General features: G+C 44.6%; 1 long non-coding RNA gene across 1 annotated transcript in view; it reads left to right on the top strand.

The window, feature by feature from the left end:
• LOC309532749 overlaps positions 1-24,122 on the top strand; it is a 232,571-nt gene extending 208,449 nt beyond the window's left edge. The window contains exon 2 of the long non-coding RNA XR_014220004.1: positions 23,761-24,122. This is a non-coding gene — a long non-coding RNA (uncharacterized lncRNA). The remainder of the gene's footprint in view (positions 1-23,760) is intronic.
• The last annotated feature ends 312 nt before the right edge of the window (positions 24,123-24,434 follow it).

Here is a 24,434-nt window from a genome sequence, read left to right as displayed (position 1 = left end):
TTGTTAGATGGCCAGTATCCCTATAGAATGGGAATTTGGGATACATGACACAGAACATATTGTGGATCCTGTTGTTGGGGGAGAAATAGAGGTGTCAGAAGTCACACATTTTGCAGGTTTCTCCTTTACAGAAAACACCCTCTAATAGCAAGGCATCTCTCAATGTATAAACAAATAGGAAGGGGTAGACTTTCAATTCGAAACCATGTTAATCCATTTTTAAAAGAGCAGGTTCTTTCTCCTGGGTAACATAATAGTACCCTTTCCTTACTTGTGCGTCTATGCTGGTTTTATTAGAATATAATCCCCACCAGTAAAATAATTTCAGTGCTGTGTATATACGCAGCAAATGTCATGGCAAAAACCTCTGAGCCGTCCCACCAGATTGCATCCTGGAACTCAGAGTTTGGGAGAAGGGTAGGCTAGAACATTCTGACATCCAGTTTTCTATGGGCAGGGACAGCGGCATAGCGTGAGTTGTCAGCACCCGGGGCAACGCAAGTAATTTGCGCCCCCTAACCCGGGGCAAGGCAAGTAATTTGCGCCCCCCCAACCCCTAACCTGCCGCTTCAGGTGATCTGAGGCGAGTTGCCGCTGGCGCTGCTGCCCAAACGACGCCGCTTGCCCGGAGGAGGGGGGCAGAGAGGCGAGGAAAATGCAACATGGCCCAGCAGCTGCAGCAGCAGCAGCGGCGGAGGCGGGGCTGTGAGGAGGGGCTGCCTGGCGCGTCCTCCGCGGCCCTGACGCGCGGGGACCGCGGCGAGCACTGAGAGCCGCTGCCTGCCGGACGCCTTCAGCCCGGACGCACGCACAGCTCGTCGGTTCCGCGAGACATGCGGCTCTGCTACAGCCTGCGCCCGAGGCTCTTTGGCGACTCCAGAGGCAGCGAGCGCGCCCCCCAGATGTTGCGCCCGGTGCGGCCGGCCCCCCTTGCACCTCCCACGCTACGCCACTGGGCAGGGAGTTCCTCTATGGGACAACATTCAAGCCTATAATCTTCCACCTACATTCTCAAGTCCAGAAGTGATCTTAAAAGGTTGTTTGCTGTTTGCCAAGGCAGGGTCTTAATTTCCATCCGGAAAATAAATAGGACATGTGATTTTTTAAATTTATGCCACAACTACTGCGCAGTTGTGACATATAAAAGGGCTAAGAGGGATTCTCCTCCACCGCATTTTCTGATTTCATTTGAAAGCAACGATGTGTTTGGCAAGAATCACTGTGTTATTCATCACAAATTACATTTTATTCCATGTAAATAACCTCCTTCAATGGTTTGGGGGGCTTTCAGAATCTGCGCGCACATAGGCACAGTCCTTTTCCTGAACATGGCAAATAGGAGCATCTGCTTTGTTAGAAGGTGGATTTAAATGAGAAAGGGGTTTGGAGTGGGTTGCTTTGCTTTATTTTGTTTTGAAAAAAGAATGTACTTTATATAGGTTACTGTTTAACAGGTTTTGGCAGTAAACCAATTCCCTCTCCAGCAGGGGGAAAAATGTAGAGAATTTGCAGATGAGTCGATTGCCCCAGGATGTCTCTCTCAAGATGGATTAAGGACACACAGTGGGACATTTTTTGCCCAATCCCAACAAAAGCATGATTTGAGTTACAAGTGCTTGCCCCTCTGAGTGCGTTACTGAAGAACAAAAAAAAGCAGATTTCCTGCTCTTCTCTCTCTTTGCTCTTATTCTTACCGTGGCAACTTCAAAAATGTCAGATGTCCTGGGCTGATTCAACCCTTCCAAAAGGGTGTGTGGAGAGAGAGAGAGAGAGAGAGAGAGAGAGACTTTCAAATATTCCATCACTAAGCCAACGCAAGAGCTGTACACAAATGTCAAATAAAAGGCTATGTATCCAAACAGCAAAATAAGGAAGAAATTTCACTCTATGAATTCCACTTAGGGTTTTAACAGTACTCTGTCATTTTGCTGTGGTTAGCTCCACTCATATATTTCATTGCAAGCAAATATGTGCGCTTGGGGGCAGCTTTGGGTCAAACGTGAACGACCAGCTATTCTTCCAGTTGTGGTAAGGGAGGATTCCTCTCCCCACTCAGTTGAGACCAATCAGGGGCAGGGTCTTCTTTAGCAAATGTGGCACCGGGGTGCAAATATCCACCCAGCGCCCCCAAATTACCATGGATAGAGTTGGGGTGGCTGTAGCTGTGCACTGCCAGCCACTGGGGGGGGGGAACTCTCCCCCATGCCGCTGCGGGAGAGGGCCCTATGGGAAAGACGCCTCTGATCTGGATTGAGCATCTGATTAATGCCACGCTTGTATATTCAGCAAGAATCAAATGGGAAACCACTCTGGAGCCCGCACCCGCAATAAAGAGGCAAGATGCTTGTACTGGGATAATTGGGATAACAACCTTTTCACCATTAACAGAGCAGATGATGATGAAGAAGAAGAGTTTGGATTTGATATCCCACTTTATCGCTACCCTAAGGAGTCTCAAAGCGGCTAACATTCTCCTTTCCCTTCCTCCCCCACAACAAACACTCTGTGAGGTGAGTGAGGCTGAGAGACTTCAGAGAAGTGTGACTGGCCCAAGGTCACCCAGCAGCTGCAGGTGGAGGAGCGGGGAATCAAACCCAGTTCACCAGATTACGAGTCCACCGCTCTTAACCACTACCCCACTGTAAGTAATATTACAAGTTGTGCACAACTGGCAGCAGCCCCCTTGCAACCTCCACCTGCTTGCGTAATTGAAGGAGAGAGTTACCCTTCCTTGACCTTGAACTGTGCACAGCCTGCTTCAGCCACATCTGGCCACACCTTTCTGGTGTCAAGGGAGGCTGTCCTGAGTCGCCATGCCCCACAACCCCCAAGTGTGGCTCTGGGATAATCCCAGAGGAGTTCCTTTTCCTGCCCCCAGACAAGTAGTTTGAGAAGAGCAACAGTTGAGGAAGTGCCCTCATTGTGTTCTGTTCAAATGAGCATCTTTTTCTCAGAACCCAGGTGTGGCGTTTGCCTCCTAGGATGGGTCATAAGGAAAGGGTTAAAATGGGTGTGATGTGATTGGCCAGTGAGAATGCAAGGGGGAAATAAAAGTTAGAGGTTTTGAAAGTCAGTTGAGAGTTGAGGCTTGGGAGTTGAAGAAAGAAGAGGGAGGTTTAGGTGTGGGTTGGTAGAGTTGTATTGTGAGAGAGTGAGAGGAATTGTTAGGTCGAGTCAGATAGATAGTTGGGAATAATCAGTTTGGAGTTGTTAGGAACTAAGAATAAGAAACTGACAAGAGATAAATTAACTGAAACCATAAGCTTGTTCCTGCATTTAAAAATAAACTTGATTATTTGTTTATGTTAACAACTGACTGGACTCCGTGTGTCCCCGTGAGATACGGGGTGGTGGCAGCGGAAAAAGCAATCGCAGTGGCGGCACAGGGTCAATAGACCGTCAAACATCCGGGGGCCCTGTGTGTGATCGCCACACCAGGGAATACCATACTGGCAGGAGTTGGTTGTGTTGCGGGGGTCGCCGGGAGGTAGGACAGACCCCCAGGCAAACGACATATACATACTAGCCTGTTTCTCCCTGCTGCATGCTGCTCGGGAGATACATCAATCTTCTTCCCCGCCATGCTTCCGTGACTCATGTCTTGGGATGTGAGCACACATTGACTTAGCAGAGTCCACAACAGCAGAGCTAGACTCGAGGTGTGAGTACTAAGCTGCTTTTATTATATGCAAATCAGGACAAAGGAAAACATGGCTCCTCTCTCTCTCCTTCCTCAGAGAGAAGGGAATTACGAAAGTACAACAGAACGGAACTTCTGATCCCATGACTCCATCAGTGATGGAATGTAAATTCAGACATCTGATGAAAGAATCCCACATATCTGCACAGCGGGGGAATGGAATGCCAACAGATTGTGCACAGCACTGATTGACTAGCACCAGTGTTGTCACCTTCCTCATCCTCAGAGCTGTATTCCCGGAGCTGTAGGAAATGGACACAGTAGAAAATAAAAAGGTAGGCGGCCTGCCTGAAGCACAGGGAAAGGCAAGCAAGACTGATGACTGACTTAGCAGCCCTTGAACTGCTGGCAAGTACAGTTACATAGAAGAGCCTGGGGAAAACTGAGCTTACCCATGAATTGCATGTGCTTGCTGGTGGTGGCTAAATTTTAGTGACTAAATTTGTAACATAATGTTTGCATGCAGAATTATTCTCTGGGGTCATGGAGTAAAAGCAAGAGGCATTCCAAAATGAAAGTGATTAATTGTAGAGTCAATGGCTTAAAGACATGTTACATTCATTATCTTTCCTCATTACACAATTCTAGTGGGCACAAAAATCCACTATAAAAAAGATGGCCAGCACCACATATAATTTTTCACATTTCCCAAAACAAATAAAATGTTGCTTGGGGGTGACTACAAGCATCTGAAATGAAAGAAAGAATGCATTTGCAAATGCTTGACCACACTTTGCCCTTGAACATAAAATAAAGCATTCATATCCTCCCCCCCCCTCTTAAAAAACCCCAGCTTGTTCTGCTGAATCATTTTTTAACTATTAAACAGGACAACATTGCTATCAGCCCAGAGGCTCCAGGGAGGCTTCATTCCCATCAGGCTGCCAGACCCAAATTTCAAAACAAAGAAGACGGCGACAATCCAAGGACAACGGTATGAGCTTCTTTGAAACCAAAGTGATTTGGAAAAGGGGCTGCAGAGTTTGGAACCAAAGGATGATCATTTCTCAAAATGGGAAACATATGGTGACCCCAACAATAATATATTTAAGGCAGGCACATTTCTCATACATTTGACAGTGATGAGTTTGTTCATGTGCTGCCTTTGCATAGTATCCAGTTCTGATACTATTAGTATTGATTTCCTTATCAAAACAAAACAGAAAAAGTTGGGGATGGCGCCCCAAAGATTCTCTGGTAGCTCTATTTTCTCCATCTTTGCTACTCCATATACATGCCTTTCTTATCTTTCAGAAGATTTTTCTCCATATTGCATCTCACTGCACTGAGAGCATGATGCTTGCAAAGGCCTCCAAAGCCCAGAGAGTTTAATTCCTCAGGCACAATAAGTTGCATTCACAAGTGCCATCCTGTGATGAACTGGCCTACAATTATCAGTAGCACACACTTCTGGATGCATTCACACACACACACCTCTCTCACATATGCATGGACATCTGTACACACAAAGTGTGCCCTTGCCTTAGGGTTTGTTTCACACCTAGCCAATTAACCCAGAGAAAGGTAATAGTGATAATAATAATAATAATAATAATAATAATAATAATAATAATAATAATATATTTATATATTCCCCAGCCACTCTGGGCGGTTTCCAACAAAATATTAAAATACAGTAATGCATCAAACATTAAAAGCTTCCCTAAACAGGGCTGCCTTCAGATGTCTTCTAAAAGTCTGGTAGTTGTTCTCTTTGACATCTGGTTGGAGGGTGTTCCACAGGGCGGGTGCCACTACCAAGAAGGCCCTCTGCCTGGTTCCCTGTAACTTGGCTTCTCGCAGTGTCCGGGTAGAACGATGGGGGTGGAGATGCTCCTTCAGGTACAATGGTACCTCGGGTTAAGTACTTAATTCGTTCTGGAGGTCTGTACTTAACCTGAAACTGTTCTTAACCTGAAGCACCACTATAGCTAATAGGGCCTCCTGCTGCAGCTGCGCCACCAGAGCACAATTTCTGTTCTCATCCTGAAGCAAAGTTCTTAACCTGAAGCACTATTTCTGGGTTAGCGGAGTCTATAACCTGAAGCGTATGTAACCTGAAGCATATGTAACCTGAGGTACCACTGTATACTGGACCGAGGCCGTTTGTGCTCGGAAATGTACTGGGAGCCAATGTAGGTCTTTCAAGACCGGTGTTATATGGTCTTGGTGATTGCTCCCAGTCACCAGTCTAGCTGCCGCATTCTGGATTAGTTGTAGTTTCCAGGTCACCTTCAAAGGTAGCCCCACATAAAGCGCATTGCAGTAGCCCAAGCGAGAGATAACTAGAGCATGCACCACTCTGGTGAGGCAGTCCGCGGGCAGGTAGGGTCTCAGCCTGCGTACCAGATGGAGCTGGTAAACAGCTGCCCTGGACACAGAATTGACCTGCGCCTCCATGGACAGCTGTGAGTCCAAAATGACTCCCAGGTTGTGCACCTGGTCCTTCAGGGGCACAGTTACCCCATTCAGGACCAGGGAGTCCTCCACACCTGCCCGCCCCCTGTCCCCCAAAAACAGTACTTCTGTCTTGTCAGGATTCAACCTCAATCTGTTAGCCTCCATCCATCCTCCAACCACCTCCAGACACTCACACGGAACCCTCACCGCCTTCACTGGTTCTGATTTGAAAGAGAGGTAGAGCTGGGTATCATATATAAAACACACATGGACACTTCATGGAACACAGATGTAGGCAGGATTGCAGGCCTGTCTCCATACCAGACAGAGCCACACAGCCTCCTATATTGCACTGACAAACACTCACTGCCTAGTTCATTTAGGGCAGGCAGCCAGGGGCGTAGGAAGGGGGGTGCGGTCCACCCTGGGTGTCATCCTTGAGGGTGGGTGACAAAATGGTACAACGCAGCGGGGGCCAGCAGCGTGCCAAAGCCACTTGTCTCTCCTGGGAGTGACACGGTGGCTCGGGCCCCCGCGCTACCAGAAATGGCAGTGTAGGGCTTGCGTCTGCCAGGCAGACTCTGTGGGCAGCTTGCCGCCCCACCCCCTTGGGTGGATCGCCATGGCGCCCCCCTGGGCAGATCATCCTGTGCCCGCTGCTCCAGGTGGCACAGCAGCTAGTTACGCCCCTGCTGGCAGCCATGCAGCAGATAAGTTCTCCAGGACAACAGGTGTCCCATTTTGACACCTAAGAGAGCCCACCCCACCCCTGGGACTTCCTCCAGCCCATTTCCCCACCCCTCTCAATCTACCACCTGGGGCCAGAGCTGCCTCATGCCAGAGCTCATCCCCACCACAGGAATAGCCATTAAAGAATAACAGATGGAACGTGGCCTAAGCTTCTGTGGAGTAGAGATCAGCTTTGTCAGATGCATCTGCGACACCTGAACCCATGAAACAAGGGTCAACCAGCTTTGCAGAAGAACCAGGTCAGTTGTGAAACATGTTTAAGTGTTGGGCCATCAGGCAGGATCACATTACTCTTCCCCCAGCATATGTGTTGAATCCAAATACATTGTGTGTTGAGGAATGGCACACACTTTAATCGACAGTGGGATCTAAGAGTCTACTAATGTATATTCTTTTCCCCCTCCCTCGCAAATGTGTATTATTTATCTAAGCCTCGACATTTTACCCTTTCCTCATAGGAAGATACCACTCTGCTCCCTCAATCATTTCGATCCCTTTTTCATAGAATCATAGAGTTGGAAGAGACCACAAGGGCCATCGAGTCCAACCCCCTGCCAAGCAGGAAACACCATCAGAGCACTCCTGACATATGGTTGTCAAGCCTCTGCTTAAAGACCTCCAAAGTAGGAGACTCCACCACACTCCTTGGCAGCAAATTCCACTGTCCAACAGCTCTTACTGTCAGGAAGTTCTTCCTAATGTTTAGGTGGAATCTTCTTTCTTGTAGTTTGGATCCATTGCTCTGTGTCCGCTTCTCTGGAGCAGCAGAAAACAACCTTTCTCCCTCCTCTATGTGACGTCCCTTTATATATTTGAACATGGCTATCATATCACCCCTTAACCTCCTCTTCTCCAGGCTAAACATACCCAGCTCCCTTAGCCGTTCCTCATAAGGCATCGTTTCCAGGCCTTTTTGTGGTGCTCTTCTTCTTCTTCTTCTCCTCCTCCTCCTTATCCTCATCTTCATCTTCATCACTATTAGAGATGGGCATGACCAGAACTGTACACAGTATTCAAAATATTGGTCTTGCGAAATGGCCGGATTGCTAGAATTACTGCAAGATTTCTTTCCAGGGTAGTATCTGGAAAAATTGTAGGCAAAGTTACTGTTTCTAGGGAGTTGGAAAGTTTGGTGAGACATTTCCTTTAGTGTTTAGGGATGGATGGACTGGCTCAAATAAAAAACAGCAACCAGACAGCTGAAACTAAAGAAGAGTACCCTTTTTTTTCTTCCTGGGGTCTAAGTGAGTTCACTTGTGAAAAGAAAACTGAATCATTCATGTAACTCTTCCTGGTTTGTGGTGAGGCAGAGCTGGGAAGACAAAACTACCGTAGGGTAATCTATTCTTACGCCATTTCTAAAGCAACCAACCTGTCTCTACTGCAAAACTCTAGAGACCAGCTCTTCCTCCAAGGAGGCCGGCAAGATATCATGTAAGGTTTGTTTTAATAAACAGAAGCCCATGAAACTGAAAAGTCCACATGGTCTTTGTCTTGTGAGCAATTCAACATATGTTAAAAATTATATGAAAAGTGGGTTGAATGCAGAAATGTTGGCTCTGGGCATTGATCAAACCATTCTCACAAGGCCAAAAGCAAAGGTTTAACAGCAAACATATATTATAACTTAAATCAAGCAAAAAAACATCACCTTGAAGTTGCTTTCTGAACGCAAATCTGCTATTGTGCGCTTAAACCATTTTTAAAAAGTTTTTTATTCACAATCCATGTAGATGTATGTACACATGCATGCACACATAACTTCACATTAACAGCACATCCCTAGGCATTTGTATTTGCAAATAATCTCACAGAGGCATAATTCACACAGACAGCAGCTGAGATGGTAAAACTGAAGTAGACTCCTGCAGGTTGAAAGTGAATAAGTCCATTGTTACAGAATACTTTTCCAGTGTGTTTGTGTGTGGGTGTGTGTAATCCTTGCACATGCATGCCTAGGAGAAGGCTACACCGAAAATCCTCTCTGACATATTTTCTTTATATTTTCAGGATCCGTTTAACTTTTCAAAACAGATCAAGTAACAGTCAAGCAACAGATTATTACTTAATTAGTCCCAAATTAAAGGGACTACTGTAACTGCTTACTATACAAACATTTCAGCTTTTGTATTTTGTTATTGGGTTGCTCTTTTTATTTTGATTATATGTTTTGTGGTTTTATATTTCAGTTTTTTTCTGTGAACCACCCTGAGACCTCCGGGTATAGGATGGTACAGTGGTGCCTCGCAAGACGAAATTAATTCGTTCCGCGAGTTTTGCCGTCTTGCGATTTTTTTCGTCTTGCGAAGCACGGTGTCGGGAAAGTTTTGGAAAAGCTTCAAAAATCAGCAAAGTCTTTAAAAACCTCAAAAAAGGCTACCACACCGCGTTCTATGAGTTGCTCCTCGAAGTCAAGTCGCAACTGTATTAACGGTGTTAAGAAAAAGGAAACAAACTTGCAAGACGTTTCCGTCTTGCGAAGCAAGCCCATAGGGAAAATCGTCTTGCGAAGCAGCTCAAAAAACAAAAAACCCTTTCGTCTAGCGAGTTTTTTGTTTTGCGAGGCATTCGTCTTGCGAGGTACCACTGTATATATATAAAAATAAATAAATAAATAATAATGCCTTCAGTTTTCACTTCATGTAAATGATACTTATAATTGACATAGATTGCCATCTTATACCCAGTTTCCTCAATGAATTCAATGGGAATTATGTTTGAGTTGACATGTAAATTTATTTTTCCCCGATGAGATCACTATATACACATCGACCTATATATGTTTTAAAGTTGTAGAAAAAAAACACCCCCCCAAAAAACACCATTTCACTTAAAAACATACACACAAAGGCTGAGAAAGACATTCTGAAGAGTTATAATGGTGGGGAAAAGGCAATTATTGAGAGGCAGGATGCTAGCTGCAAGCATGACTCTTTATCACTTACAAGAACTGGTTTTCATTTCTCAGTACTCCATTCCCCCTATGCTGTCAAAAAGAGCCACGGCTAAATGTCACTCTGGAAAGCTGACAACTATTATAGTGTCTCAATCCATCACACACTGGCAAATGTTGCCTGTGAAAACCAAGACATGTGAGGCGTACTTGAGGTCAGGTCTCATGCAACACAAGGCAAATATCAGAGAGTTTTTGATCAGGACTGCAATGTCCAGTCAATTCATCCGTGAAATTAATTTGTTCAAACAATTTGATTGACTAAAAGGTGCTCCCAATTAATCAGACAGCCAATTTAAATGAATGAATGAATAAAAGCATCTTCAAGATGTGTCTGCCTTTGATGCTCCCATTCCTGCACATGCTTGCTGTGACATGTGAATGCATTCTCAAAATAATTATGTTTTCCCCATTCAGACCTATCGTTTTTAATTAATATGTGCATGAATATTAATATGCATTTTAACTAACAAGCAAACTTACATTTGATCCATCAAAATTTATATGATTAACCAACACTGGCCATGTGCAGACAGAACACTTGCCAATGGCTCTCCTACATGTGTGACTTTTCATTGTTTTGTTCTGTTCACTTGGCACAACTGTTTTGCTGTGCATCTATACCTAGACTTAGGGACGCGGGTGGCGCTGTGGGTTAAACCACTGAGCCCAGGACTTGCCGATCAGAAGGTCAGCGGTTCGAATCCCCGTGATGGGGTGAGCTCCCATTGCTCAGTCCCTGCACCTGCCAACCTAGCAGTTTGAAAGCACATCAAAGTGCAAGTAGATAAATAGGTACCGCTCCAGCGGGAAGGTAAAGGGCGTTTCTGTGCGCTGCTCTGGTTCACCAGAAGCGGCTTAGTCATGCTGGCTACATGACCCGGAAGCTGTACGCCGACTCCCTCGGCCAATAAAGCGAGATGAGTGCCGCAACCCCAGAGTCGGCCACGACTGGACCTAATGGTCAGGGGTCCCTTTACCTTTTATACCTAGACATAATATCCGGGAAAAATATCTATCTGCTCCATGTGAGGTCCAGAGGGTGGCAACACGAGAACAGGCCTTTTCTGCAGTGGCTCCCTATTTGGGGAATGCCTTCCTCAAGGAGGCTTGTGTAGCACCTTCATTAAACACCTTTAGGCAACAGGCGAAAATGTTCCTCTTCAACAAGGCCTTGGGCTGATTGACACTGTTTCCTCATTTAAGTATGTGTGTGGGGGGAAGATTATTGGCTTGTCTTTGTTCATGTTTTTATTATATATTTTGTGGTTTTTATATTGTAATTGTTAGGATCGTCCTACTCTCGTGTTGGATCCTGGTAGAGACACATGCCCAACTGGCATGTTCTCTCCCTCCTGGTCGGTTGTTTGGGAGCTTAAAAAGCTTTCTTTGGTCCAAACATCGTAGCGATTGATACCAAAAGGCATTAGCACACTTAGGGATTCTGCAGAGTATTTGCAGTTTGCGTAACAAACTCAATAGCTCAGCATTTTGGCTAATCTACTTTATTTACATATAATACACACAGAGCATTGTGACTTAGCTCCTTCCTCTTTCTCATCAGACAGCAAAGAGAAAGACACAAAGGACAATAGTCCCACTTCACGGAACACAGTAATATAAACATCCTGTCTCTGTCACTTCCCACACTGTGGAATGAAAACATACACCGTCATGTGATAGACAACAATCCCATGACTGCAAACACGGAGCAGGAATCCTAACAGTAATTCTATGTTGTGAACCACTCTGGGATCTACAGATGCAGGGAGGTATACAAATGTAATAAATTATCACAATCGTTATCATCATCCCACTCTTTGCCTTTAGTTCCCAGTCTCTGTCCCAGAGGGTTAAGCATGAACCTCAGGGGGTCAGGGTTAGATAGATTTGAAGGAGGGACAAGAGATGGTGAATTAGTTGGTGGATTCCGGCAGACAAAATGTCTGCCAATAACTCTGAACAGACTAAATGTTCGGGAAATCTTTTCTAATTGTAGTCATCTTCCTCTCAGCATCTGGTTGTCACTCTGTCTAAAACACAACTCCAATTATATTTTATTGAAAACAATCTCTTTTTTTACAGTTTGAGAATCCCTTTGACTTGGACAATAAAGAAGAAGAAAAACTTTAATAACAGAGGTTAGAACCTTTACATGTGTTTGAGTTACAGCAGGATGAGATCAGAAGGAGTGACAGAGATGGGTTGTAATTAAAATATTTACAACAGACACTGCGGTTTCAAACTAGAGCTTTCCCAAGAGAGGGAAAGAGAGGTTGTGAGTCCATAACCTTTCCTGCCTCTAAGATGGAGGGGATAAAATCCTAAGACACAACAAAAGGATTCTTTTTTTTAGTATGTCTTGTAGGGGTGAGGTGGAAGAAATCAGCTCAGCTTTCAAGTTACCCCAAAACCTACCAGGCTCCACCCTCCACCAGGTGCAACCTATCCCTTTCACCAAGACCACTCAGAAGGATTGTGCTTCAAATGGAAACAGTGGCTGCGCAAGATTGAGTTTGGAACAAGAACTTTGGGGACAATTATGATTGGTCACCGTGGTCCAAGACAGACCACAATTACACCACACCCAGGACACTGGGCTGCCACCAAAACCAAGAACTCCATTTTGGGTTTCCGTATCCTAAGAAATGTATCAGTTGATGCAGCTGCAAAACAGAGCAAGTAATGTTTTGCCTTCTGGGGGAGACCTTGGTTGTTAATTTTGTTGTTGGCCCCCTATTCTGTGTAACATGGCTTGGAGGTAAGTGCCTGGAAACCCTGGAATCTCACACCGCTCAGAGGTTGTGATTTTGTCTGTGTCTCTGTGTGTGTGTGCACGCACAACAATATATTTCCCTTGGCATCCCACCATAACCAAGCCCTTTATTCTGCCAACTCGAGCAACCCTCAGCAACCCCAAATCTTCTGTCACTTAACAGTTCTGCTTTTTTCATATAATCCCTTCCAGAGCTTGAATTTAATGCTGCCTCTGCATTTATTCCATCCATCCAATATCCCTCCTCAATAAAGTCTTAGTTCTTGGGCCCAGTGGGTGTGAATCCTATGCATATTTAGGTAAAGGTAAAGGGACCCCTGACCATTAGGTCCAGTTGTGACCAACTCTGGGGTTGCAGCGCTCATCTCACTTTATTGGCCAAGGGAGCCAGCGTACAGCTTCCGGGTCATGTGGCCAGCATGACTAAGCCGCTTCTGGTGAACCAGAGCAGCGCACGGAAACGCCGTTTACCTTCCCGCCGGAGCGGTACCTATTTATCTACTTGCACTGATGTGCTTTCAAACTGCTAGGTGGGCAGGAGCAGGGACCGAGCAGCGGGAGCTCACCCCATGGCAGGAATTTGAACCGCTGACCTTCTGATCGGCAAGCCCTAGGCTCTGTGGTTTAACCCACAGCGCCACCCGCATATTTATTTACTTGGAAGTAAATATCACTATGTTCACGGTTTACTACTGCAACCAAAGAACTGGTGAGACTATTATTTGAGAGTCTTCAGTCTTATTGTCCTTCCACCTTCCCTTGTCTCCTTTACTGACAAACTTTAAAGAGCAAGATCTTGGGGCCAGGGACCAGCCTCTTTTGTTGCTGTTACTCCAGAGGGGAGCTGGGTCCTGTGCAAAGGGAGACACCTGCATGTTCTCAGAGCAGGTCCTGCTCATCAAACCAGACCAGCAGAGGACAATCTTGTGTTAAACACCATGTGCACTGATGGCACGATGTTAACAGCAGTTATACATGAGTTGCACCCCAACATTGACACCAATATTAATACTATTGGCAGCAATATTAACTCATGGGTTGCACCCTAACATTCATGCCAATTAAACAAAGTAGCCTGGCTTTCCAGAGGGACGCGGGTGGCGCTGTGGGTAAAACCTCAGTGCCTAGGACTTGCCGATCGCATGGTCGGCGGTTCGAATCCCCGTGGCGGGGCGCGCTCCCGCCGTTCGGTCCCAGTGCCTGCCAACCTAGCAGTTTGAAAGCACCCCCGGGTGCAAGTAGATAAATAGGGACCGCTTACCAGCGGGAAGGTAAACTGCGTTCCGTGTGCTGCGCTGGCTCGCCAGATGCAGCTTGTCACGCTGGCCACGTGACCCGGAAGTGTCTCCGGACAGCGCTGGCTCCCGGCCTCTAGAGTGAGATGAGCGCACAACCCTAGAGTCTGTCAAGACTGGCCCGTACGGGCAGGGGTACCTTTACCTTTACCTTAGCCTGGCTTTCCAGTTTAAGTTCTGAGTTTAGGTATCAGTTTTTCTGCCCAATTCCTACTTGGAATATTCCCTGGGTTCAATGGGGTTTACAGTGGTACCTCGGGTTAAGTACTTAATTCATTCCGGAGGTCCGTTCTTAACCTGAAGCACCACTTTAGCTAATGGGGTCTCCCGCTGCTGTCATGCCACCAGAGCACAATTTCTGTTCTCATCCTGAAGCAAAGTTCTTAACCTGAGGTACTATTTCTGGGTTAGCGGAGTCTGTAACCTGAAGCGTATGTAACCTGAAACGTATGTAAGCCTGAGGTACCACTGTCCTCCCTAGTCATAGGATTTCAGCCATATTCCTCTTTGGAAAATGTCGTTACAGGACAACAAACATTGTGGGAGATTCTGAATCATCAAATATCTGTTCTATTTCAGCAAAAGTCACCACAGAACTTGGTAGTTTGGATTGTGATGGGATTGTTTTCAGTCAAAAGAAGAAAAAGATATTTCTTGGATGAAACTTTGCAAGTCTGCCGTGCGTGTATAATATCTAACTGATGGTATCACTTTGCAAGCTTGTGACACTCACCCAAAGTGTCACCCTTCTTCTGCTGAGCTGGCAGCCTAACAGAAGCTCTTTTACAATTTATTCTACAGATGCAGGTTCTTGGGAAGTGTGGTACGAAGAGAAATGTAAAACTGGCTCTTTGAAAGAATAAAAATTATAGCAATCAAGGGATCTCTCTACGTTTTTCACACAAAGTGTCACAGCTAAACTGTCAAGACTGGCCTTTGAGTGACCTGGATCATATGCAAAGGGGTGGGATTTTGTCCTACAAAGTTTAAATTCTCTCTCCCCCCCACTTCTCTAAAAATGGAAGTAGCATAAACAGCTTTCACTTAAAGTGCAAACCCTGCCATATTCTGGCTCTAAATGGAGGCTTTATTGAATTCCCCCCAGGGCCTTTGCTGTGAGGCAGAATGAAGGGGGGTGGGGAGAGAAAATACATCAAAGAGCTTGGTGTAAAAGGAGGTATGTTTAAAGGGAGAATAAAATGGAAGTTCTTTTAATTCTATAAACAAGAACTGACAGGGTGTTTATTGAAACTTGTCTGTCTGAAAAAGGACTGCAGCGTCTCCAAAGATAACCCATCCTGAAGGCTTACAGATTTAATTTTATCATTAGGTAAAATTGCTTCAGACGGGAGGGAGCTGAACTATCTGATGCTCAAGCAATTTTGTACACTGCTTAGAAATTACTCTGTTTTTTTATGGGGAAATGTTGCTTGTAGCCCCTTTTCATTAACAAAAGGTGCTTTTCTGAAAAAGATTAAAATTGCCACAAAGTGTCTTTACCTTGCTACAAAGGCAAGGTGCAGTTTTTCTTTCTATTTTATTTTGAGAATATGCCAAAAAAAATGTGAAATGAGGTCTTTGGTCTAAAAGAATTGCACCTGGATTTGCATAACTAAAAGTCCCATTCAGCATCAGATATAGGGTGGTGCAGACAGCTTCCCTGCACAGGTCACCAAATCAAGGGGGCACAGAATTGAGAAGATCCATTTGGGGGCACCAAATTTTGGCCATAGGAAAGAAAGTCCTCCTCTGTCCCAATCATTGGGGCCCTTTGTGAGAATGCAAACTGCAGCTGGGGGGGGGATCTGGATTAGGCCCATAGTGAAAATACTGAAATGTTAGGGTCCCTGGTGGGATTACTTAAGGGCCACACGGCAGAGCTAATGTGCTGTCTAGCTTGACTCTCGGTTTTCCATGTGGAAGGATTCTTTTTTAGAAAAATTGCATGAAAGAACATTCAGTCATGTACACTCTTGCAATGGCACAAGCAAAACACAAGTTTGACAATAGTGATGGATAGGACGCTCTGGTGAGGCGAAGGGGAGCTAAAACTGTTTGCTGCTTTCACCTAAAGGTAAAGGTAAAGGGACCCCTGACCATTAGGTCCAGTCGTGACCAACTCTGGGATTGCGGCACTCATCTCGCTTTATTGGCCGAGGGAGCCGGCGTACAGCTTTCGGGTCCCATGGCCAGCATGACTAAGCCGCTTCTGGCGAACCAGAGCAGTGCACGGAAACGCGGTTTACCTTCCCGCTGGAAATTTATCTACTTGCACTTTGATGTGCTTTTGAACTGCTAGGTTGGCAGGAGCAGGGACTGAGCAACAGGAGCTCACCCCATTGTAGGGATTCGAACCGCCGACCTTCTGATTGGCAAGTCCTAGGCTCTGTGGTTTAACCCACAGCGCCACCCGTGTCCTGCTGCTTTCACCTGGAGGCATGCAATTAGCATCTAGATGCACATTTAGCAAAATTTATAGCCTACATTTTGACTGGGGTGGCGGATGAGAACAATAGAAGGGGTGGGGATAAAACATCAGCAGTTTTTGTTGTCGCAAGCACCTTGGTTTTATTTTCTGCCAAAGATGTGGATTAAAGGGTTACGCCAAAGGTTTCACCTAAAAGTTGGGCTTTAGGGAGGATTTGAAGGCAGACATTGAAGTCCACAACACAAATCCCATTGATTTTAATGTATTACAGTGGTTTAAGCCATTTTTGGAACAGTCTGCGGATTGCCCTGAAAGACAAATGGGGCTATGTTACCCAGGGCTATACAACTGCTTTCATTTATGTTAACACAGTTTAACCTCAGTTTAACCCTCTGCCTACTGTTTGCGGCACAGCAAAGATTACTTTGATGACTCCCCCCCCCCCAATTGCAACAATGGCAATAAACCCTTTGGGTAGTGTAATCCTCTTTGCTTTCAAGAAAGAACTGATGGCTACTCCCAAATAGCTTCTTCTTTTTGGTTTGTGATTGATAATGGGCAGCTTAAGTTTCTCTCTCCCCCCCCAATACACATGTATGAAGGAGGGCTTTACCCAACTGAGCAGTAGATGCAGATCTCTAGATACAGAGGGGCTCAGCATGGGGGCGAGGGGGACGGAACCAATGTGGCACAAAACAAGCAATACCTCTAGGATTCAGAAACACCCCAGAGTGAAGATAATCTTTTGAAGGGGCACCTTCAGTCAATGCCACTTAATTCGATCTCAGCTGGGATGCATAGAGATGTAAGGAAGGCAGATTCTGAATGCCTGCACACCACTTCACAAAAGTATGCAAGGATTACATAGCATTTGTAATGCAATGCAGTAGTTATTCCCAAGCAAAGGTTTCTGCAGGAGTAAGCAACATTTCTTTATTTTTTTTTAAAGGGGGAAATGTCAGTGTGTATGAAGTGGTTTCAATGACCTTCCAGACCAAAACATTGGCTTCAAAAGAGCTGTCATAAATGTAAAATTTGACATACTGTATGGCGTGGAACTAAAGCCGCAACACGCTGTAGCGGAGCATGCAGAGCAGGAATGACAAGTCCCTCAAAGCCTGACATGCACTGGGATGCAAAATGCAGATTTGGGTCTCAGGCTCAAAGAGATCCTGTAACTATATAGGTCTTGAAGTCACAAACTGGAAGATGGCATACGCTTGACATAAACACACAGGATTCTGAACTGTATGTGCGTACTCTTTTTTTAAAGCATTTTTTCCTGATTATGTTATGGTTTTCTTCCCCCTGCCTCCTCTGAATCAACTTATTTCTGTGGCCTTTGTGTCACTTGGCATTTCCATGTTTGGGGCATAGTAAATGAGCAGCGCTTGATGTAAAATGCTGAATTTGCAGCCCCTGTAAAGTGTTCAGTAGCAGAACAGTCTGTGTTCTATGCTGTGTGTTGAAGTCAGTGTTTGCCGCTTGCATTTGTAAGCAATCAGAGAATTAAGAAGGAGTTACATGAAAGTGGAGGAAAACCTGAGGGAGGGTGAGTCATGGTAAAGAAAATTGTGATGGCTCTGATTGCCAGATACTTGGGACAAACAATCACCTTTATGTCCTGTTTGTAAGCCACCCAAAGACATCTTACTGATGCTTGTTGGAAAGAGATGATTCTATGATTCTATGAGAATACCTAGGCATTATTCTGATACAGAATTGTAATTTCTGTTTTTTAAGTGCTGAGCTGAAGTTTCTCTGGAGAGCTTTCACACACACCCCCGAGAAAATATCTGAAGGGTTGTCACATGGAAGATTCTTCTCTTGCTCTGGAGGGTAGGACCATAGAATCATAGAGTTGGAAAAGACCACAAGGGCCATCGAGTCCAACCCCCTGCCAAGCAGGAAACACCATCAGAGCACTCCTGACATATGGTTGTCAAGCCTCTGCTTAAAGACCTCCAAAGTAGGAGACTCCACCACACTCCTTGGCAGCAAATTCCACTGTCAAACAGCTCTTCCTGTCAGGAAGTTCTTCCTAATGTTTAGGTGGAATCTTCTTTCTTGTAGTTTGGATCCATTGCTCCGTGTCCGCTTCTCTGGAGCAGCAGAAAACAACCTTTCTCCCTCCTCTATGTGACGTCCCTTTATATATTTGAACATGGCTATCATATCACCCCTTAACCTCCTCTTCTCCAGGCTAAACATGCCCAGCTCCCTTAGCCGTTCCTCATAAGGCATCGTTTCCAGGCCTTTGACCATTTTGGTTGCCCTCCTCTGGACACGTTCCAGTTTGTCAGTGTCCTAAACCAGAACCAATGGCTTCAAGCTAGAAGAAAGGAGATTCCGACTAAACATCAAGATGAACTTTCTGACAGCGAGAGCTGTTCAACAGTAGAACAGATTCCCTTGGGTGGTTGTGGACTCTCCTTCCTTAGAGATTTTAAAGCAGAGGTTGGACGGCCATCAGTCATGTATGATCTAGCTGAGATTCTTACATTGCAGGGGGTTGGACTAGATGTCCCTTGAGGTCCCTTCCAACTCTATGGTTCCATGATTCATACGTGATGCCCTGAAACAAGACTAGGTCTGGGGCCTTGGGGAGAATGCAAAATGGTGGCAAGCATGCAAAAAGGTAAGGAAAAGGAAGAAGCTGTGCTATGGCCACATCTAATGGTGACTCCCGCTCCCCAGAAAAGAATACTGAAATAATCTCCCCAGTCTTTAGCCAGTGAATAGGATGGAGAATTTTCAAACAGCTCTAGTTTTCTTATATGAATAAGTTCAGCAGATCAAAGGTAGCATTTCTGTATATAATGGATGCTGGGAATGGACAACAGAATCACTCTCTCACCTTGAAGCCCTACTTGCGAGGTCTGTTTGTCAAGGGGATCTCCTGGTCTTAAAACATAATGCTTGGTCTGAGCCAGCAAGCAATGGGTGTGTGCACATGTGTGGGGATGTGTGTCACAGGCGCAGGCTACAGGGGGGCGGGCCGCGAAGCACTGTGGGCCTCCTCAGTGTGTGTGTGTGTGTGTGTTTTAGGGAAGGTGGGCTCTCCATTGTTGAGGTTGAACGCTTCAAAAGATGGCACCTCTGGTGTCTGTGCCTGGATATAAACACATATAGTGTTGTGCATGATTTTTTTTTTAAAAGACACTACCAAGTTCATCCAAGAGCAATTAAGAAATGCTGGATTATGGGCCACAGTGGCTCTGACCAAGTCTAAGCTGTCTCCAACATCCAAGAAAAAAGAAAGAAAAGAAAGAAAAAAGAAAAGAAAAAATGGATTATGTAGTCTGTGCCAATGGTGCTCATTTTCAAAATTTCAGTTGTTTTGAATAATTTTGTTTTGTGTTTTGCTCTAATTTTAGCAGTCAGAGAAAGGAGCAGGGGGATACGTAGGGAACTAAACCAGCCCTGTTAGAAATATCGTTCAGCTTCCTGCAAGGCTCTAAGATGATGACTTACATTCTTCAAACAAGCTTTCAGGCATATTTTCACAGCCGTATGAGCAAAAGACTTCTTTTATCATCACCAAAAACTCAAACTTTCTGAAAGCTTAACCCGATCCCACCCCTGGAAGTGCAGCATGTGCCGTCCCTCTGTATACAGGCTCACATTTGGCTAAGCCAAACCATGTACTATTTTTAAAGTCTTGATTAAAGAAAGTATCCTTGGTGGCCAGCATTAAGGAAATGCCTAAATACACTCGTATTTTTAATTGGAGCATAACTAAACAGGGTCACTGGAGAATCTCTCTTTTGCCACAGTGATGCTGTCTCTCTGTGTGTGCTAGTTCACGCAATGTGCTTCCCAAGTCCTTGGCATCTGAGACCCCAAGACATGATATTTAGCATTGCTGTTAGTCCGGTACATCTACAGATCCTAGACGGTATATGTGAATCAAAAGTACTTGACTGAGTCCTAGTCCATTTCTTAAACCTGCAAAGCTAGCATCCCTAAATCACTAAAACATTTATTTTAAAAAATAAGCACCAGAAAACAGGGTTTAAAATACATATATTCTGCTGTTGTTATCTGAACCTTTTCTGTGGGTTGCTCATCTGCAGTTCAATTCTACTGGATGTTTGCATAGCTCGCTACCAAAAACTTACATTTTTACTCAGTGAATGAGTAGATTTAGCCAAACATGTAAATCTTTATTTGGATTTCCTTTGTAACTCCTACATTTGTACATTCTTGTAATTTCCTTTGGCATTTAATCTTTACACTGGGGTTAGCGTGGCTCAGCGTAGCACCTGTCATCTTGGAACAACCAGAGGGGTTTGTGGAGAAGGAGTGGGGGGGGAGGCACCAGCTGGAGAACCCACAAGGGAAAGGTTCAGAACCAGGGGATTGGTGGCGGGACAACGGTGAGTGGTCAGAAGGAGAAGAGGGAGCAGTCTCAGAGGAGCTGAAGAGGGAACAGGGTTTAGTTGGCAGGGAGAGGCTGTGGCAGAGGGCTCTGCAGTGGCAAAAGCTAAAGCAGGAGAGGAGGGTGGCTCACAGGCAGAGATGAGGCAGGCTACTGAAGAAGCCAGGGGATCTCCACCTCCTGCTGTGACCAGTTCCCATCCTCTCTGGTGTCCCAGAACCTGCAGCGGTATGAAGAGGGCAGAGCAGAGATGGACAAGGTGTTGGAGTCCCAGATTGCTTGGGAAGGACCTGGGAGAGGAGGAGACTTAGAGAGCTGTGGGAAGGCAGGTACCTTCAACCCTTGCAACTGCCTCACTGGGGCAGGATCTACTGGGAACCACTAGGCCTGAGCTGCTTTGTTTCTTTGAATAAAGAGTTAGCTTCACATACACCTTGTGAGTTCTCCCTGACAGCTCCCCTGCTATCAGGGGGAAGGAGAGTCTCAGAGGAGGAGAGCATCATTCTCCAGAAGAGGGAGACCATTCCTTGCGGATGAGCAGCTGTCCTCTTGTGCCAATGGTGCTTCTACAGAGGGTGGAGAAATCCTGATTAGTGGGTGATATGCATACATTACTTTATTTGCATGTGGCCCTTCCACAGTTCAAATCATGCTCAAGGTGGCTTACAACATGAAAAAATACGTAACTACAACCCAACAAAAGTTGATGTTTAGTCGTTTAGTCATGTCCGATGACTAAGATACAAAACACACACACATACACCAAAAAACCCAGCAGTAACTTCCCAATAACAACCCCCTCCAGACACCCCAGCCCCAAATGATGATTTGATCATTATTGAATCAAAAAGGGCACTTCTTGAGGGAGGTGCCTCCACAACCTGCCCAGGTTTCATCCTTTGCATTTGGCCGCCAAGATACAGACATGGAGGAAAAGACCATGAAAAATGAAACATGTGTTGTAGCTTTGGGTTGAAGCCCTGAAGGTGGGCTTTGCCATCTGAAAAGTTTGACCGCTGGTGCCCTGGACCATGTTCATTCAGAATCCTGAGTAGGTCCCCAAAGAACAATGCTTTATTTGGGGGTAACCAAAAACAGATGAGGCCAGGACACCGATGAAGCTGCAAGGAGGCAATGGGAGTCCAACTATGTCAACACCACCAATGAAACATTTTGGCAGCCTCTTCTGTCCCCCGTTTTAAGGACACCTCCAATCTTACAGCAGTACATACAGTGTTGTGACTTGGCTTCTACAGAAGACATACTCTTTTAATGCTGCTGCTTCATAAGCACAGCAGCTGTTTCCATCTTGAAGCAGAGATACCTTCTTGTGCCCTTCCTTTCAGATCTCAATCTCTACATCTAGCCTGTCAACACTCTCCAGCTCAGGGTCACAGAGGGATCTGTTCCACCTCCCTTATCACATGGACCCATATGTAGCACTTCATTTACTCAGGGAAAAAATTCTTACTTCCTTTTTTTATCAAGGAGCCGCGGGCGATAACTCAGCCCTCAGAAGATTGGAAGAGCGAGTCTTCAGACTCCGAAAGGTCAGATGCTGCTTGTTTAGTTGTGTCACTCCATTTACCGGCACCTCACAACCCATGCAAAATAGACACTTGGTGAATGATGCTTACTGAAGGAGATTCCTATTGAACTTCATTCGTTTCCTCTGCACGAGACTTCAAAGAAAAGGGAAGGAGTAAACCCTTCTGTTTTATTTATTGTATGTCAAGAAGCCCAGTATCCTACTGTTGATTATAATTATTATGATTTTTCCAAACACTGATGTAGTAGTTGGGTAGCCCTGGACTGAAAATCAAATGCTCATCCTCTGAGCACTTGAAATTGGCTATATAAAGGCCAATCACCACCATCGTTATTTACCGTATTTTTTGCTCTATAAGACACACCAGACCACAAGACGCACCTAGTTTTTGGAGGAGGAAAACAAGAAAAAAAAAATCTGAATCTCAGAAGCCAGAACAGCAAGAGGGATCGCTGCGCAGTGAAAGCAGCAATCCCTCTTGCTGTTCTGGCTTCTGTGATAGCTGTGCAGCCTGCATTCGCTCCATAAGACGCACACACATTCCCCCCCTTTTAGGAGGGAAAAAGTGAGTCTTATAGAGCAAAAAATACGGTAATTCCTCATCAGCATGAAATCTGCATACCTGAAACCCTAACACGTGAAAGTGCCATACAATGAAGTGGTACATTTCAATGGGTCTCTCTTTGTCCCCCAGTTGTTGTTGGGGGACTTGACATGGGAAGTTTCATGCGGATAATATCTCACGAGGAACTAGCTAAGCCACAGATAATATAGCATAGAGATGAGCACATCGCTGGAGGCCAAATGGTCTAAATATTGGGAAATTCTGGAACAAGATGGAGAGAAAATAAAATTGCAGAGCTTTGAAAAATTGAAAAACAAAGTGCGAGACTGGCTCCATTATTATCAAATAATGGAGGCATACAAATTGGACAAAAATGTTGGTTTCCAGGTGGAAAAATCAAAATTGGAAACAGAATTGTTAGACCCCAAAGTTAAGAATTTGTCAAGAATGTATAACTTGCTGTTGAAATGGAACACTCAGGATGAAATGGTGAAATCAGCTATGATTAAATGGGCACAAGATGTTGGACATAACATAATGATGGCTTACTGGGAACGGTTATGGACCACTGGTATGAAATTCACGGTATGTAATGCCCTAAAAGAAAATTTAATGAAAATGATTTATAGGTGGTACATAACACCAGTCAAGCTTGCAAAAATCTACCATTTACCCGATAATAAATGTTGGAAATGTAATGAGACTGAAGGTACATTCTTTCACCTTTGGTGGACATGCCCAAGGATTAAGACATTCTGGGAGATGATTTATAACGAAATGAAAAAGGTATTTAAATATACCTTCCTGAAGAAACCAGAGGCCTTTCTCCTGGGCATGGTCGGCCAATTGGTGCTAAAGAAGGATAGAACATTTTTTATGTATGCAACAACAGCAGCAAGAATACTCATCGCAAAGTATTGGAAGACACAAGATTTACCCACCAGGGAAGAATAGCAGATGAAGTTGATGGATTATATGGAATTGGCGGAAATGACTGGCAGAATCCGAGACCAGGGAGAAGAGTCGGTGGAAGAAGACTGGAAAAAGTTTAAAGACTATTTACAGAAACATTGTAAAATTAATGAATGCTAGAAGAATGTTGGAATGAAGTGATATGGCTTTAGTAGAAATGTTATAAGGAATTAAGTATAAATAGATTAATAGAGTATTAAAGGAAAAATAAGGTTAACATGTGTTAAGATAATTATAGGATAGAAAACAGGGGAAGATGGAAAGGAATTGCTGAAATAATTAATAGAAGTGGAATACAAAAAGGGAGGTGTGAGGAGGTCGTGGAAATATGTGAAAGAAAGATAAGATATTGATATTGATTTTTTTATGTGTTTTTAAATTGTTTGTGTTTTGTCTTGTTAATTTAATGTTTTAGCGTTATGCAGTGTTTTTGTATTGTACTGTATTGGTTTTTTTGTTCTTTTTTCCTGTAGTGTTTAAATTGTCATAAAAGTAATAAATATTATTTTAAAAAAAGAGATGAGCACATCGCTTCTAAGTACTGAGGAGTGGCTGGCATGGGGTGACATTGTGACCTTATATACAAAAAATGGCCATATTGCTAAAAAAAGAAAAGAAAAGGTATATTAATTAATTGTAACTCTCTGGGAGTTCTGATTAACATT

This window comes from Podarcis vaucheri (genome assembly GCF_965113315.1).
Source record: "Podarcis vaucheri genome assembly, chromosome: 5".
In the NCBI taxonomy this organism is placed as follows: domain Eukaryota; kingdom Metazoa; phylum Chordata; class Lepidosauria; order Squamata; family Lacertidae; genus Podarcis; species Podarcis vaucheri.
This window is presented reverse-complemented; position numbering and strand designations above follow the sequence as displayed.